The following is a 17,041-nucleotide window of genomic DNA, read 5'->3' on the forward strand; positions in this document are numbered from 1 at the left end:
ATTTTATTTTTTCCCCTATGTAAACTGTACGGAGGGTGCGGGAGGTTTGGCCTTTTTCTCCGGGAGATTCAAGTGACAGTTGTTTTTTTCTGATGCTATCTCTCTGGCACTCAGAGCAAGGATGTTTCAAAGGGCAGAGGAATGGGGCTGGGCTGCAAGAAAACATAGGTTTAACATTACAGTGTGTCCTTGTCTCCTCCAGCCACCGCCGCTCTCTCGCACAGAGTTGCTCTTTCAACTCCATGGCTGTGAGAAAAAAAAAAAAAAAAGAAAAAAAACAGCCTGGAGTTTTTTTTTTTTTTTTGCATGTGGGTAATAGAGCAAATTAGGGCACCCCAATTACACCAGCCCTTCTTTCTCGCAGGGTGGTGGTACGCGGAGAGTAGAGCAAAATGAGTGTTTGTCAAAACCTGGGGCTTGTAAGCTGGTTGGCTTTCAGTGCTGCTGTGTGGGTCCAGGTATTCACAGAGCCTGGCTCTGTGCTTGCAGGCAGCGTTTCAAAGCCCTCCGGTATCTGGGGGCTTCTGAAAATACCACCAAAGGTGCCTACGTTAATTGACCTCTGGATGAATGGGAAGCCTGTTTAAAAGTCCCCGTGGCAGTCTGGCAGAAAAACATCCCTCCCCTTTGAAGCAGAAGGGCTGAAAGGACACCCTCTCTTGCACCTCCGACAGAGCGTGCCTGTGTGCACGGAGCAGCGTGGCAGCACTGCGGGTGCTCAGACATCTACAACGCAGGTGGATGGTGGATATCACCAGCATTTCTCACCCAGCCCTCCTTCACTTCTTTATTTTTCTGTCAGGAAAGATCTGAGAGGCTGTGGGAGCTGATGAATGGCAGTGGCAAAGGGAGATAAAGGGGAGAGATGAATTGCATGTGAATATCTTCTGGATGTGTCTTTAAAGCTGTAACCCCGATGCCTTACCCCATCTGATCTGTGACATTCAAAACATCTTTCTGGGTAGGGAGAGGAATGTGGGGTTAGACAAGAGGTAGTTAAGATAATAGCAGTGACCCAGACTGCTTGGAAAGCCAGGCCTGTTCATGCAATGTGTATTTGAACATCTCCTTCCAGATCCAGAGAGAAGCAGACATCACTCGTGCCGGATAGGTCATTGCCCCCTGAAGACACCAAAATCACAATCCAGGACATGGGGATGGTGAGAGATGGCCATGCAGCACAGATGGGCTGGACCAGGCTGTGAAGCAGAAATCACAGCTCCTTTTTCACTGTCCTGCAAAGTCACCCTGAGCCATCAAACCCTGGTGAAAGGAGACAAAGAAGTGACTTGAGTGGACAAGATGCTTTGAACTGCAAGACAGAGATCTTGAGTTATTTTATTTTTGCTGTTTTCATAGAAAGGAGACAGTGAGGTGATCTGATTATCATCTAGCAGCATCTCCCTGGGGGGAAATCCCTGCGTACCTGACAGGAAGGACAGAGCAAGGACCTGTGGCTGACGGCAGACAGGCTCGAGCCAGAATTAAGCTGCACATTTGTCACAGTAAAGTGATTAGCCACTGGAACAAACATCCAAGGAAAATGTGAACATTAGGGATTGGGCTCACAGTGAGACCAGGAGGAAATATAAAGAGATGGATGCAATCAGGTGATCCAACAGTATCCTGATTTTAGGCTCTCAGAATGGGTGATGTGAATTGAATTTCATCACTTCCATAAACGTGGATGAGCAGTGCCTATGCTTTTAATCTGACGTGCTCAAAATGCTAAATAACGATGCAGTAGTTGTGTCACGTTGGCATCTCTCCATTTAATGCTGATTTTGTTAAGCCAGCTCTTTGAGAATTCAGCAAGCACATCTATTCCTAATAGGCATGCAGTGTGTAACATTGGCAAATGTTCTCGCAGCTGGGCCATCAGAGAAAGCTCCCTGTAGTGCCAACAGAATATTTTATCAATAGCTACTATGTGAGCTGCTGGTGTTGGTGTGAAATAGCCATTGAGGCCAATGATAAACACTTTCTGATTCCTAAAGCACAAGCTTGGCAAAGCAGGGCTGGGATTGCTTTTAACCTGCTCTGATTGCGGCCACGAGTGTGCCTAATGCGTACGGGAAAAGGCCTCCCTGCCTCTGAGCACGGGCAGCATTTAGAGAAACAGAGGGGTAGAAATTCAATCTCACGCTGCTGAGGCAGAACAATAACATTAACAATCCCGACTGCGTGGTGGGCTCACATTCAGCCACCTAACACAAATAAAACCCCGTGTGCTGGTGCAGAGCACCAGAATTGCAGGGAGATGGCATTGAAAGGTGGTTAAGCCAAACAGAGCAAATTGCTGGTCCCCATCTGAAATCCCAGGAGCTCTAATCTTTGTACTCAGCACAAGAGAGAAGCAATTACCCTGCCATAGAAACCAGCCACATTTTTTTGTCAAGGTGAAGACCTCTGAAGGAGCCCCACCCTTATCATTTGCTGGCCTAGAAGGCTATGTCTGAGACCCCTCAGATGAAGGTCTCACATCCTCCCTGGATCTCAAAACCTTTTATTCTAAAACCTACTCCTTCCTCTTGCCTGTCTCTCTGGCACCCGATATTTAATGTTCCTGAGACACCATTTTAACCTGCCTAACTGGGGTTCCTCTATCCTTAAATTTGTCCTAGAGATCATGATTTTAATCGTAGGAGCAAAACAGTTAAAAACACAAAACTGGAAAGAAACTAAGAAAGAGGCAACACAAATTTATACTAAAATTTTAAAAGAGTTTATGCAGAGAGAGCCCTTCCAACTTTTATTATCATTATTATTATTATTTTTGGCAGATGAGCTCCCAGGTTTTAGCTCTCTATTTGTGTATATGAAGAACAGAAAAGAACCTAATCAAGCCCAATTCTTAAGCAGGGAGACTAGTGTGAGCACGGACCTCTCTCCCCATTCCTGGGAAGAGGAATGAGGTCCCGTGAGGCAGGCGTGGGGCTGTAATTAGCTCTTCAGCTGCTGGCAGGACGCACTTGATGGTTCATCAAGCAATGGGAGGCTGACCCCTCTCCCTAGAATAAAATGTTAAATATTTTGCAGTGTGCAATAATTTGCGCTTGCTCTGATCCTGACTCCAATAAGTCTTGTGCATGGCAGTTCAGCAGTTTTAGGAAAGAAGCTCTGAGCTGCCTCCTCTGTAGATGGCCATGGGGCAGGGAGAAGTAATGCCAAATGTTCTCTCACTGGGGAGATGAGCAGTTGATAAACCTTGATTTTTTATTATTTTTTTTCCCCTATATCTCTTTCTTTAATTAACCTATATTGCTCCACATCCATCAAAATTACTGCCTAAATTGTCCTCTGTAATAACAACCGAGAGTATCATAAGTGGTTGTTGGCTGTTTGGAGAGCCATGGACAGTGCTGCTGGAAAGAGCCTGAGAAGGTAAATCCCACCAGTCGTGGCTATGGTGCTAGGATAACACAGAATACTTTTTTTTTTTTTTTCTTTTTCTAAATGCTGGTGATATTCACAGTCTGAATGCACTTTTGTGTGCCATGGGCTTGTTCATTAGCTGTGTTCCTGCAGCGATCACAAGGGTGAGGTGCATTGTGAGCTATTTATATACAATTTTTTCTAGCAGTGAAGAGGCCCCATCACGGGATGCTCCAAATGAAAGGATATCTGTGTGCCAGAAAGCAGCACCATCATAGCTCAAGACAAGAGCCCTCAGACGATGACAGACGGAGTGAGGAGTGCGATGAAATAATGAGAAAGTATTGAGTGGCCAGAGGTCTTAGCACATGACTAGCCTTATTCATGCCTTCTTGCAGGCAGCCTGGTAAAGGACAGCTTCAGAAGGGAGCTGACACTGCTCACAGAGTAATTTTCAGTGCTGCTGGAAGCACAAGGAGTGACTAAGAAGCTGGAAAAAAAAAAGCATGGAGAGATCTGAGTCACGAGGCCAAAGGAGCATAGACTTGAAAACACAGAGCACAGCTGGTCATTCCGGAGTGACCAGAAGGATGCAGCTGGAAAAGTGGTCCTGGGAGCTAGCAAGGCAGGGAACAGGCTCTGGGAGAGGGGACTGCAGGGTGGGAGCTGGGCTGGAGCAAACCCAGGGTGGGAGCTGAAGTAGAGGGAGCATGGATTGTTGGTGGAGAGCAAGTGAGAGAGGAAAGAGAGATGGTGCCTGGTCAGGCAGGGAAGGATGGAGCACAAAGGGAAGGAGATGAAGAGCCTGGCACCTTCAGCTTGGTGAGATCTGAGGAGGAGGAGATGGGGGAAAGGGGTGCACAAGCAGCATCAGATGCATCTGCCTGCACCCTGCTCACTTCTGAATGGTGCCGAGCCCCACACCAGCCTGTCACATTTTGGGGCAGGGTGTGCTGAGGAGGGGGGTGGTGGTGGGGAGAGGAGGATGGTTTCTGTCTAGGTCAAGGGGCATTTTTGCTCTTCTGAGACATCTGGACCCGACCTGCCCCTCTCTCTTGTCATGAGGTGTTTTCCTTCTCCCATGTGTCTGCTCTCCTTTGCTCCTGCTCTGCTCATCCAGGAGTGGGAGGACAGAGGATATTTAGCAGGCCAAAATCAATGAAAAATACATTCTCAGGATTAAAAAAAGAAAAAAAAAAAAGAAAAGAAAAAGGAAAGATAAACAAAACACAAAGCTTCCTGCCTCTTTCTGGATCCTCCGCAAATTCTCCTTTCCTCTTGGCCACTACAAAGCAAACTCCCTCTCAGCTTTCCCTTGGCAAACTCAGTGACATGAGCCCAAGGGAACAAAGAGGTTGTGTGGGGCTGTATGGGGGCTCCAGATATGGCCCCACCATGGTTCCTGCTGGACTCCTGAATTCACCCTCGGCTGGTCCTGCCTCCGTGGTGCTGCCCCACCAGCCCTGTGTGAGCCCTTTGGGACTGGCAACAGGGAGCGAAGGACACTGAGTCGTGGAGGGGCTCTGGGGCAGGCTGTGCTGGTACCAGCATGGGGTGACTCCATGAAATGCACATGAGCTGCGAAAGGTGAGCTCCCCTCAAAAATCTTTCCCAGACCAGCCAATAATCCCTCTTCTTGAACACATTTTGTCTTCCAGAAACCCACCAGCAAACCCCTTGATACCAGGAGGGGCCGCAGCCATTCCTCCCTTCAGTTATCCAGACAATACAACAAGATGTGACTCCAAGAAATGCAGCTTTAATACCCCTGCAGGTTATCAAGCAGGTTATAACCCTGCCACCTTGCCCCAAGGATGTGTGCTGAGCCCCAGCTGCCACCCCGACCCAAGGCAGTGTGCCCGGTGTCACCTTCTCAAAGACATCTCGGCTCTCTCCATCTCCTACCACAATTCTCTGCCTGCTTCATGCACCCCTTTGTCTTTCTAAAGGCTGACCAAGTGCACAGATAAAGCCATAATTAACCCCATGCACCAGGAACGCCCTTCCCTGGAGTCTCTTCAAGCAGCAGGAACATCTTCTTCCTCTTTCCCCCTCCTTTTTAATTCCCCAGGACTGCAGGCTTTGCTCTCCTGCTGTGCAGTGAGGAGGGGATGGGTGGTTTCATCACTTTTCCATTATAAAATACTTTTCCCTCTTCCCCCTGCCCTTCCCTTCTCCCTCAAGGATCACTGCAAATTGACACGGAGCTGCGATGGGCTATTGAAGGGCTTGATCTCATCCCTGCTTGAGGAGAAACCCAGAGGGTTTATTTTTAACATTTATACACATCTGAAAAATGTGAGTGTGGTTGGTCACGCTGCAAGACACGAGCACTCCAGAGACCTAGGGCTGAAAAGAGAAACAGCTTTTAAATATTAAGGGGGAGGCACTTGAGTGACCTCTTCTAGATATGTGCTTGCTAAATCGTGGCCTCAACTGGGATTGAGGCCAGGCTCTGCCTCCTCCAGCATCTCTGGCTTGCGTCCTTGCTGGAGTGGTGGCATGTCACCGAGCTCAGGCTATTGGAGCTGTACCTCTGGAGACCATTGCCTGTGGCACGACCAAGGTGCCTTGGTTAGGGGCAAAGAAATAGCACAGATAACATGGGTTCAGTCTTCCAGCGGGAACAATAAGGTCTTGGCTTTGCTGTAATTAATGTTTCCATGGTCTACTGATGAGTTTCTGGTCTCCTCAAGTGGCTGCAGAGAGGTGGGTTGGGTACCAGCCTTCAACCTGGTCCTGCTGGAGAAGAGGGGCTTGGAGCCTACCCCTGAAGAGTCAGGAAGGAGCCCTGGAGAGATGAGGAGGTGCTCCACCTCCAGACACCCTCACCATCCTCCCTGGCACGGCCAGATCCCATCTCACAGGTGTGGGTGTGCAAAGCTCTCCACTAACACCCACAGAGTCCCACCAGGTGCAGGTGGGCAAAAGCCCCAGAGGCACCGTTACATGGTGCTGGGACGTGGGGACAGCTGAAATCTCCTGGTGACCCAAAGGAGGGATGAATCTCTTGCACACCTTGCTATCTAGTCTCCTCTGGGAAGGTACTCCTAGAAAATAAGATTCTGCTCTTATCACACAAGGGCCTTTTGCAAGAGCCCTCAGTACCTCAGAGGTACCAGTTTATATAGCTAAAAAGTGATTGTCTAATCCAATCTCATGTCTTTTGTGCTCTATGAACTCCAGTCTCGGTTTAAATGGTACCACTGACAAAAAAAATAAATATATATATATATATATATAAAAATCCTGCACAACCCAGGGGATGCAGTTCCACCACTTAAAACAAAGCTGAGCCTCATTTCTCATCACAAATCAGTGTCAGCTGAGCAGGGCCTTGGCAGAAATCCAGCCCTGATTGTATTTAAAACTATTCAGCAGGGATGCTGTGGTGTGCATTTACCTTGACTTGTTAGAGGGTATGCATTATAGCCCAGCTCCCTCCTTGCTGTGGCTGTAATCAGTGCTGCAGTACGTGCTGGGGCTGGTACAGCAGAGGACTCAAACTTGCTTGCATGCTGCTCCAGTTGCCAGGGAAACCGTGTCACCTCTTGGCAAATTTGCTTGTCACGGCATCTTTGGTGAGAATGACCCTTTTGGGGGAAGGTGTGGTGAAGGAATGAGGGGTTTTCAGGCCATGTGTGATGCATTTGGGGTGTGGTCAGCAAACTTTGTGCTGGCCCTGGAAAGAGAACCCCCTTGGAAAGGGATGGAGCTGCTGCGTGGTGACCCTGGAGATACACTGGGAAGCTGAAAGATGTAGGCTATGGCTAAGAGCCCATGGGTGTCTCTTCCTCTTCGGCTTTGTTAACAGATATGTTAGAAACCTGGGGCTGAAAGTGGCCAAAAATCTCGATGGAGAGGGTCATTTTTTGGTAACATCTGGGAAAAGCCAGCTGCAGGGGAGCCCAGCTGGAGACCGAGGTCTCCTTGCTGGTAGAAGCTCAGAGAGCTGTGGTGGGGGATCACCTGGCTTGGTGATCCTGTCCTTGCCATTGGCATCACTGCTGCTGTAAGGGAATGTCTTGCCACATGCTTTCAATGGATCTAAGGATGGTTAAATTACAGACCATAAAATGCATGGGAATGGGTTTGGTTGACTCAGTGATTTCCAATCTATAAATCTCCAAGCTTTTTGGAGATAGGATAGCAACTTCTAAGTGAGGAAAGATGTTCTTTATTAGGTGAACTACTCTAATTATTTATTATCCTGCTGATCTTTCATTTCTTAGCTTTTCTCTACAATAACAATTTGAGTCAGAGGCAGGACACCAGGTAAAGGCTGCTTCCGCTGGCTTGGCACAATCCTTCTGAGTCGGGACTGAGTTTGAAAAATGGAGTGGCTGTCAATGGCTCATCAGGAAATAATGTACTTTGCTAATTACATAGCCCATTCACATTCCCCTTGCTTGTGGTGAACATGAACTGTGATGATTTGAGATTTTTGTCAAGGTGAAAGGACACATTTCCAGGTATTTACTGGCAGCTAAGGGTGATGGGATGTTTCTGGGCTTGGCTCTGCTGCTGTGCAGTGATTTGTGCAGCTGGGGCTTAACATTGGGATTGGGTATGTCTGGGAAATGGAAAAAATGAGAAAAATCCCCCAAACCTTCAAACTAGAGAAATGTCATTGAGGTTGGATAGGTACCATAAAACACTGATGGGAATTCTTCCCCTGGAAAAAAATGGTGATCTCCGGTGTTGATGTGTGGGGTATGTAAGGTGGCAACTGCTCTTCCCCTGAGCTTCCCCTTCTTTGGAAAGCCTCCAGTAGATCTCGGTGGTTGTAGCTTTAAAGATATGCTCCGGTTTCTGAGAAGTGTGTACATTAAGGTGTGAACGCTCGCAGGTGGCTTTTCACTGACGGCCCCACACTCACATCACGCTGAGCGAGGTCCTCTGTGCAGATGACAGCTCCCTGAAGTGGTGAGATGAAAGGAGTGTTGACTGACAGGCTTGAAATGTTTGTAATGAGTGCTTCTGTCAGTGTGTAAGGTTTTTCTTTTTTTTTTTTTTTTCCCTCTACTGCAAGATGCTATGCACCAAAGGGAACATATGGGAACGAGACAGGAAGAGTTAAGTTTTGTCTTCTGACTGCGAGAGATCTGTGCTATTTTGGGGGCTCAACTTTAATTCAACCTGCCATAGACATGGGGGACAGCTGTTATGGTCTGGCAAAAGCCATTGGAGCTATGCTAATGTAAACCCCAAACTCCTGCCTGTGTGGCCCAATTTGGCTGAAGCTGCAAGCACAGCAAATTACTTCTCCCCTCATAGTAATGACAAGCTCTTGTTCCCATTGCAGGAAGCTCGTATGGTGGAGCTCTGCTCGACACATCTGGAAGTCTGGGCGGGGTGCATGTGTAGGGAAGAGGTGTTATTTCAGGTGGGAGGGATGCCTGTGCCCTCGCTCTGCTCCCCAAGAGGAGCCTGGGCTCCAGCAGCCTTTGATTTCAGCAAACCGAGCCTGCTGGTGGGCTGGCCTGGTGGCAGGAAGAGATGGATACAACATGGGGCTGGCTTCCATAGGATGGGGTCAGTCTTGTGGATGCTGTTGGCGTTGTTCCTTTCATTTATTTATCGCTTGTCTTCAGCATTGATCAATAGCTCCTGAAAATCTGCATTTTGTGAGTGCTGGTACTGAGCAGCTGTAGGCACATCTGTCTGGTTTGGGGATGGGAGGCAAAGAGGACTCCCGTGGTACCCATTCGGAGAAAAACATTTACTCCTGAAGGCAGCATCCTTCTGTCAACCCAGCTTTGGGGCACAACATGCACGGCTTCGCAGGTAAGATCCCCTGTGTGCAAGCTGCTCTTCAAAGAAATTCAGGAGCTGGCTGCTTAGGGTGGGTTGGGAGCATGTGTGAAACCAAGTACGTGTAAAAAGAAATACTACTTTTTTTTTTTTTAATCTCACATTAAGAAGGATATCTCAAGGGGACTGAACCCAGCTTGTGTGACCTGATAGCAAATTTTCATTTGCTGCACAAAGGAAGATGAAACATGGGGTAGTTTTCCCTCCCCTCCTGCTCCTCCACACATCTGCCTGTGGTTTCTGACAAGCTCTGGTGGGAGGACAGACTTTGGAAAATCCAGGCCAGCTCCCCGAAGGACAGGGTGTTAGCACATGTCTGTATATTAAAGAAAATGGAAAGTAGGAGTGGGAAGGTAAAAGGTGCCAGGGAGATGCCTTACATCTTTCCTTCATAGTGAAGGGGTGGGTTGGTGAAGGCACCTCCCAGGGTTTCGTGGACAAAGCAGTGAGCCCCTAAAGGGAACATCTGAACCACATCTGCTTGGTGGCTGTCCCTGAAGCACACACAGGGCTCTGCAAGCCTACTTGTTATTGCTGTCATGTAATTAGTGCCCACTGGATTTGTGGCTGACCATAGCACTTTTCCTGGTGGGTGCCAGTAAATGGCAACCCCACAGCTTTGATGCATCTCCTCACCATCTCTCTGTCTCGGTGTAATTCTGAGAAATGTTTTAGGTGTCTTTCTCAGAGTGAAGCAGGGAGTCATACCTAGGAAAAAAACAAACAGGGAATGTTCCAGGAGATCTGGCCAGAGCACACGGGCTGACGCCTTGCAGTGCCTCTGTGCAGTCCTCTGGCGGTGCCTGATGCCGGTGGACAAACTATTAATAAATATATTTATTAATATTTTAAAGGCATGTGGGAACTCAGGTTCCTTCTCACACTGACCAGTTAATTTGAAACCTGTCATATACTTGGGGTGATGTTTAACCCTGACTGGGGCTAAATATGGTTCCCTGTAAAAGGAAGGAGCTGATGCTGGTGAAAGCTGGTATGGGAATGTGTGTGCCAGCACTCTGCTGGCATGGTTTGAAGGATGGGGCATCCCAGCTGCAGGGAAATGCTGAGCTGAGCAGGACTGGTGTTTTCTCTCACCTCTTTGATCGTGGTCAGATTATTGGCTTGGCACAGAAGGAGACTGCTGAACTCAGCTTCCCCAGTGCAGCAGAGATCAAACTCACTGCTCCAAAGGTTTGCTCCCTGTCCTGCATCTTCATTCACACCAGAGGGGTTGGCTAAGCTTTCCTGGACAATTTTGCATGCTTGGCAAGAAAAGCAAGGGGGTGAGCAGGGGGAAATTCAGCTCATGCAGGGGTCTGTTGCTGCTTCTTGGCTTGTGCTGATTTCAGCTCCCACCACTTCCCTGCCTCCTCCTGAATTATAACTTGTTATGGCATTGCGTCAACTAACTCAATTACCCATGATGATTTTTCCATGAAGTTAGGGCCTGGATTGCAGTTAGAGTCTCACTTTTTTTTTCTTTTTTTTTTTCTCTGAAAGCCAGGAAGAAGCTGATGACCCTGCGGCACATCTTGCATTAAATTCTGGATCGGGGCAGCACAGTGGGAAGAGCAACTTGCTGAGCTTGGTGCAGGTCTTGCTGCTCACTCCCCTCTGCCTGGCTGGTTTATTTGTTTTGACTTCGAAGCTCAAAAGGTGCTTCCCAGACTTAATATAATAACATGCGTTCCTCAAGTCAAGTGAGGACATAGTGTTTTTGGTTTTATGCTTTTGTTTTCAGTAACAAAATATTACTTTAACAATGAACGTTGGCTTGCAGAGTACCAGCTCAAACTGGTGTCCAAAATGATGTCCCAAATTAGACACAATTCTGTGTCTCCAGAGCCTTCTGGGATGATGTTGCTGGAAAAATATTCTTGTGGCCACTGTTGTGCCAATGTTTTAATCCATCTTTTAATAAACTGTAACTGAAGAACAGAGTGTGGAATCCATCAGATGGTGTGCTGTACCTCACTGGGGAGCAGGGCCTTAGAGCCAAAACTGAAGGCAGCTGTTGCAACTGTTGCCTGTAATTCAGTCTCACCAAAAATATTGACTATTGTTACTTGTGCCCCAAGATGGAAAGCATTTACTTTAATATCAGCACTGGCAATGCTGTCACTGTTGAAGTTAGGGCTCTGGAGTCAGCGGAGAGAGCTCAGCCCCTGCAGATCTGGGGAAGGTGGCTGGAAATCATTCCCTCAATACACACAGCAGCACTTGAGACACCCTGCGATCCGTGTCCATCATCTGTTCTTCATAGAAAAAGGGGAAGAGTTATTATGAGGGAATAATTAAAGCAGCTGAAAAGAGCAAGGCGTTGGCAGGCTGCAGCCTCTCCGTGCAGACCACACAGCAGCTTGCTGCTATCAGCAGAAAGGGCCCAGGAGGGAGCTGGCACCATTCAGCAAACTGAGCTGGGCTTGGGATGATGCTCCTCGCCTCGGGGGTTGTCCCCAGTATGTCCCAGCTTCCAACTTGCTTCCTCTTGGCACCAGTTTCAACAAAGGTAACTCTGGTTTGATATTATGGATTTTTTTCACCTTAATGGCAATCATACATTGGAACAGGCACTCCAAATCCCTGAGAAGTTTCTGATGTTGTAGATATTAATGACCTAGATTTTTTTTTTAATTTTGTATGTGCAAGAGACAGGAGATCCTGTTGTTAAAATATCTGCCTGGAGGGGAAGTCACCTCCTGGTCACTGGGCTCATGCTGAAAATTAGTATGGCTATTGCCCATCCTCCGGAAAATAACTTATCTTCTGAAGACTCCCAAAAGATTCACCTCTTTCCCTTCTGCATGAGACAAATATTTAATTGCCTTAATTTGACACATCTGTCATATTTTTTTTTAATCAGAATTATATCTGAATTCTAGCTGCTCTTCCAGGTGTGCCCCTTTCTCAGACAACTCGTTATAGTGCAGACTGCTAAAAAGCCTCTTCTCCTTCTCAGGAAGGTGAACTCCAGAAAGCCTCTGTGTGATATCTCTGGCTTGTGACAGGAGAGTAATTGGCCTCTTCTCTTTTATCGGTGGGGGACCAGGAGCAGGCTGTTGCGTGGTAACGTCTCACCCAGCAGCCAGCTGATTCACTCCTAGCTCTTAAATCTCTGCAAGAAATGGTGTCTGAAATCCATCTGTGTGATAGCTGGTGTCTCACTGCAGGGTTTGGGGATCTGTGAGTGCTGGGGAGATCCCTGCACACCCCAGCTCTCCTCACCGTGCATCGCTGTGTCCCTGGAGGATGGATCTGACTTTCAGCATGCCTGTACAGGTGTGTGATGATGGAAGTGGTGGCTGAAGGAGGTGAGGCTTGGGGGCAAAGTCTTTCTCCTTCCTTCTAGGATAACACTCCCATGTAAGTATCAACAGTTTTGTGTGTGCCATCACAGCTGGAATTTGCTCCCATGGTTGTATTTCCTCCCCTGCAGCCTTGTTGGCAAGGGAAATGTTCAGCCCATCGTTCAGGGTGCTGGTGTAACTGGGAGAAGGCTCAGGCTGCAGCCACTGACCCCGAGGCTACCTTTCCATCCCCTCTGTAAAGCCCTCAGCCTGATTCAGGTCCTGGAGAGCAGATTTGTGTCCCATCACAGGTTGGAGAACAGGAGACTGGGAGGCTGCCAGGCTCTTAAAAAAAGATTATTCAGCTATTGGAGTGTTTGTATCTAACAACAGACCTGTCTTTCATTCCCATCACTCCCCAGAGAATTTTGATAACAGTAAGAAGCTCTTACCCTCCTTTTTTAGCGAGCTGTGTGCTGATGACAGGCTGAGCTTGGAGCTGTGAAATCAGAAGTAAAGTTTTCTTGGAAAGCTGGCAAAAAGACGGACACTAAGGCTTGGCTCTTGCTGGCTTCCAGGTATGTTTCCAGTCCTGGACAGCCAACACAAGACAAAAAACCAACATACTGTGGTCATACCCTAAATATTTGAACAGGAGTCTTGTGTCTACATCAGCCTGCCCTTCTGCTCTTGGGTTTCCCTTTGCAAGTTCAGCCTACTTGGAAGCAGCAGCGCTGTCCTGCTTTGGTGGGCTTGCTCCACGTGTGGTGGCTGGGGATTTCCTTCTGCTCCTCTCTCTTTTCTGCCCAAGCCAGTGACTGTGGTGTACCTCGCACTGCTGCACTATTTCAGTGCACAGAAAAAGCTTTTGTGTCTCACTTTGGCTGATAGAAGATAACTGATTGCAGCTTCTTTTGTGCTCCTCCGTGAAATTGGGAGCTTTGGAAGAAAATAACTTCAGCGCTTGTAGTTTGCACAGAAGAGGTGGGCAAAGGGAAGGTAGCCAAGAATATCTCTTTTGGGATCTGCACTCAAAGGAGAGAGCTGAAGGAGCTGCCCATAAGGCAGAAGGGGGAATGGTACCTGACAGAGGTTTGGTTCAGGACTGACTTTCATGTAAATATATGTGATAAGGAGGCTTCAGTCCTAGCTACCTCCTCTGCCCATGGACCTTGATGGGGAGTGCCAGGACACTTCCCCATTTGGGGCCAAGCATTTGGCCAGCAATCCCGAAGCTGGAGCCTGGGACTGGTGTTTGAAGTGCTTGTGACCTGGAGAAATGTTGTCTGTGGAAACTGAAAGCACATGGAGCACTAATGGATATTAGAGGAAAGACATGGCACCAGATACTGAATTCAAAGGAGACCAGTGTCAGAGCATTGCACTTAGATAAGCCCTCTGTGTACTCAGAGATCATACAAAATGAAGAGCTCTTTTACCTGACGGTCTCTTGCATCCTCCAGATCTCCCACCATTACAGAAGTGCAGCCTTCAGTGCGGTCTGGCTGCCAAAAAAGAGGAGACTTAAGCCAAGAAGTAGTTCAAGAGTCTCTAAATCTCCTAGAGCGACCTTGGCCCCAGACATTTTTCAGGCTCCTAGAAAATGCCATCCCCTCACCTGGTGGTTATGCTGTTAAACCAGCATTTCCTACACAACAACTTAAAATCTTACTTTTTCTCATTGAAACGAGCTGTCTGTAAGCACATCTTGCTCTCCTGCTCCTAGGTATCTCTTTTAAATCCTCTCTGCTGTCACACTTAAGCAGCTTGGTGATAGTTTTGTGACTTCCCATGGAGAAAGGGAAGGGTGTCTGAATGCTGTGCAATGAGAGCTCTAATTTTATCTGGCAGGTAGGGAGCGTGCTGAGGTTTGCATTTAACCTTGCCAGAGAATGACCTGTGTGAATAATGGATTCAAGGGAAAGTTTGGAAAATGGAAAGCACAGAGGTTGCCGTGCTCTGACTTCACATTGAGGCCATCTGGTTTCTGTGGCTCACGAGAAATGCTGCTGCTGGTAACAAAAACAGGGAGGGGAGAAGGGGGGCTGCAAAACCTCCGTGGCACCTGCCTCGTGTCAGTGACTTCGTTTGGCAACTGGGGCCAGGCAGGTGGCAAGCACAAGGAGGGTGTCGTGTCTCAGGTGGGCAGGTAACCCAAAAAGCAGACACCAGAGCCAGGCCCTCTGGAGACCAAAACAGATGTTCTGGGCTACCAGGGCTGACCCACAGACCTTGTACATGTCACAGACTTTGCTGGTCCTGAGTCACGGCTGAGCTCAGTTGCCTGTGCCCGTGTTTGCATCCCCTTGCTCTTTGATGAGGAGCTGGCCAGCTGCTTGCTGTCCCCTGGATCAAGTCCAGAGGCACTGGATGTTGCCTCCAGCACCAGGACAGACATTGCTGTGTTCAGGTCACTGCTGCGGCTGCCCATTCCCAGTACAGATGTTTTTGGACACTGAATAGAGAGAAAGGATTTAGTCTCCTGTCAGTGCTGCCCAGAGAAAGCTCACTATTAAAAAAATAAATAGAAGGACAAATGGCACTCTTGTGGAGTGCCTCTTTGCTTCTTTTATTATTTTTTTTTATTTTGAAGATTTAGTTGGAAACAGGAGCTTCTTTTAATACACTTAGCAGTCAGCTGGTGCCTGCCAGCTACATCTCTCCAAAGCCAGCAGTCATTTTCCAAAACAAAAGCTTTTCCCTTTTCCCTTATGGCTCTTCCCTATTAAGGTCAATAAAAAATGAAATTGTAGAAAAGCTTTCTCCTCTTCAATTCTGTGTGTATTTTACATTTATGTGTAAGCTTGTACAAACACATGCACTCAGGAAGCCTCTAACGAAGCCATTACCTGCATCTCTGGACTTTTCATCTTACAACTACTGTGTAATTTGTAGCTGAGTATTATTTTATAAGCCTCAAATCCCAGAATATTGACTCTAATATCATAAACATGCCTATATTTCAGGTCACTGAGAGAAAAGCCACCAGCCTGTTACCTGACAAGAACATTTGTATTCTGCATTGCTTCCCATCTGTTAATATCTGTTGTGAGCTGGCTGCTATAATAAACAAACCATTTTTAATTTGGCTTGGTTTTATCCCCTCATCCTAGGGATTTGAAGGAAGGGTTGTGTACCTGCAAGGTTCATGGGTGATAGAGAGTAAGGAGTGTTTCTGGGGCTGGGAATCCAGGATGGATCAAAATGGATGACTCCTGAAAACCCCCAGTAATTTCCAAAGGGGTGGTTGATACCTTAAGATTAAGAAAACACAAATCCACAAAATCTTGCAACCCAGCTTCATCTGGGGGCAATCCAGGATGAAAACACATCTCTGATTTATGCCTGGTGAGGAGTCCCCACTGGAGCAAGATCCCAGCACCATGTGCTTAGCACCATGCATGCCCCATCGCGGCTCGCTGCCTGAATCTGTGTCCTACAGACAGCGTGGCTCCAGGCTCCAAATCTCCTCCAGGAGCCCAGCTCCCTGCCTCGTAAACCCAGAATCCATCAAGCCAATGGACGCAAGACCTCCAGGCCATTATTAGCCAATATGAAGCTAATAAAAGACTCCATAAACCAGCCCGTGATAAATAATTTTACAAGGAGGGCTGCGGCGGCGTGGAGCTCGTTTGGAGTCTGAAAGCTGCAGTAATGTGCTGCCAGGAGGATTAAATGCTCCTGTCGTGTTTCAGGCACTGTGCTGTGTGCCAGGGGGTACGTGGGGTTTCTGTTTGGTGGGTGGGTTGCGAGTTAGTGTCAGACATGGGGAGGGCAGAAGCATCCCACATATGCGTGGTGCAAGGGAGCAGCTCTGGGTATGATGGTGCTGTGGGACAACCGAAGTGCTCCAGGCATGGCACAATATCTATTTAATGCGCTATCTTTCTGGAAAAGCTTAACAGGTTAGCTGTGAGGTGGTGGTGGCTTTAGGGGTATGACCTAAGCACAAGTTCCTGTGATCTGATTTAGGTCCTGGGAGGAATAAGGGCAAGTTGACCCATCTCTCGTGGCTTTTTGGTTGAGGTGTTTCGCTGTGCTGCCTCAAAGGCCGTAAGTTATTGCCTTCCAGAGCAGTCCTCCAAACAGCTTGAATCATTTTTGTACTACGCGTGTTTTGTTTCCATGGTTATCAGAGGCAGGTTCACTCACATCCATCCTTCCTTGGCAAAAAAAATGTTTCTGTTGTCTTTTCAACTTGTGTATTTCTCTGGGCTCCTGCTACCACTCTAAGACAAAATACATTTCTGAAGGAAAATGTAACCACAGCAAGAGGTATGATGCTCCCAGTTTAGAAACAAAGGGGGGTATAAAATCAACACGGTGTCCTTTGAAAATGAGTGGATGTTTGAGTCAGGCACAGTCCAGCTCATCATCTGAAGCTGTTGCTCTTGGCAATGGAACAAGTCTTTTTCCACATTGAAAATGCCACATTGGTTGGCCAAGAAAATGCCACCCGGCTCCCCAGTGGAAGACACAGCTCGAAGAGCCGGAGCTCCTGGCCTGACCTGCAGCTGGTGCAAGGGAGTAGGAGGGAACTGGGGAGAAGGCTATTTCTCTTGTTG

General features: G+C 47.7%; 1 long non-coding RNA gene across 3 annotated transcripts in view; it reads left to right on the plus strand.

The window, feature by feature from the left end:
* Positions 1-15,598, plus strand: part of LOC137856740 (uncharacterized) — a 51,414-nt gene extending 35,816 nt beyond the window's left edge. For 2 of the 3 annotated variants that reach the window (XR_011096752.1, XR_011096751.1), the window contains one exon: positions 1,076-15,598. This is a non-coding gene — a long non-coding RNA (uncharacterized lncRNA). The remainder of the gene's footprint in view (positions 1-1,075) is intronic. The other variant, XR_011096753.1, reaches the window with a different exon arrangement.
* Positions 15,599-17,041: the final 1,443 nt, after the last annotated feature.

This window comes from Anas acuta, chromosome 5 (assembly GCF_963932015.1).
Source record: "Anas acuta chromosome 5, bAnaAcu1.1, whole genome shotgun sequence".
Taxonomy (NCBI): domain Eukaryota; kingdom Metazoa; phylum Chordata; class Aves; order Anseriformes; family Anatidae; genus Anas; species Anas acuta.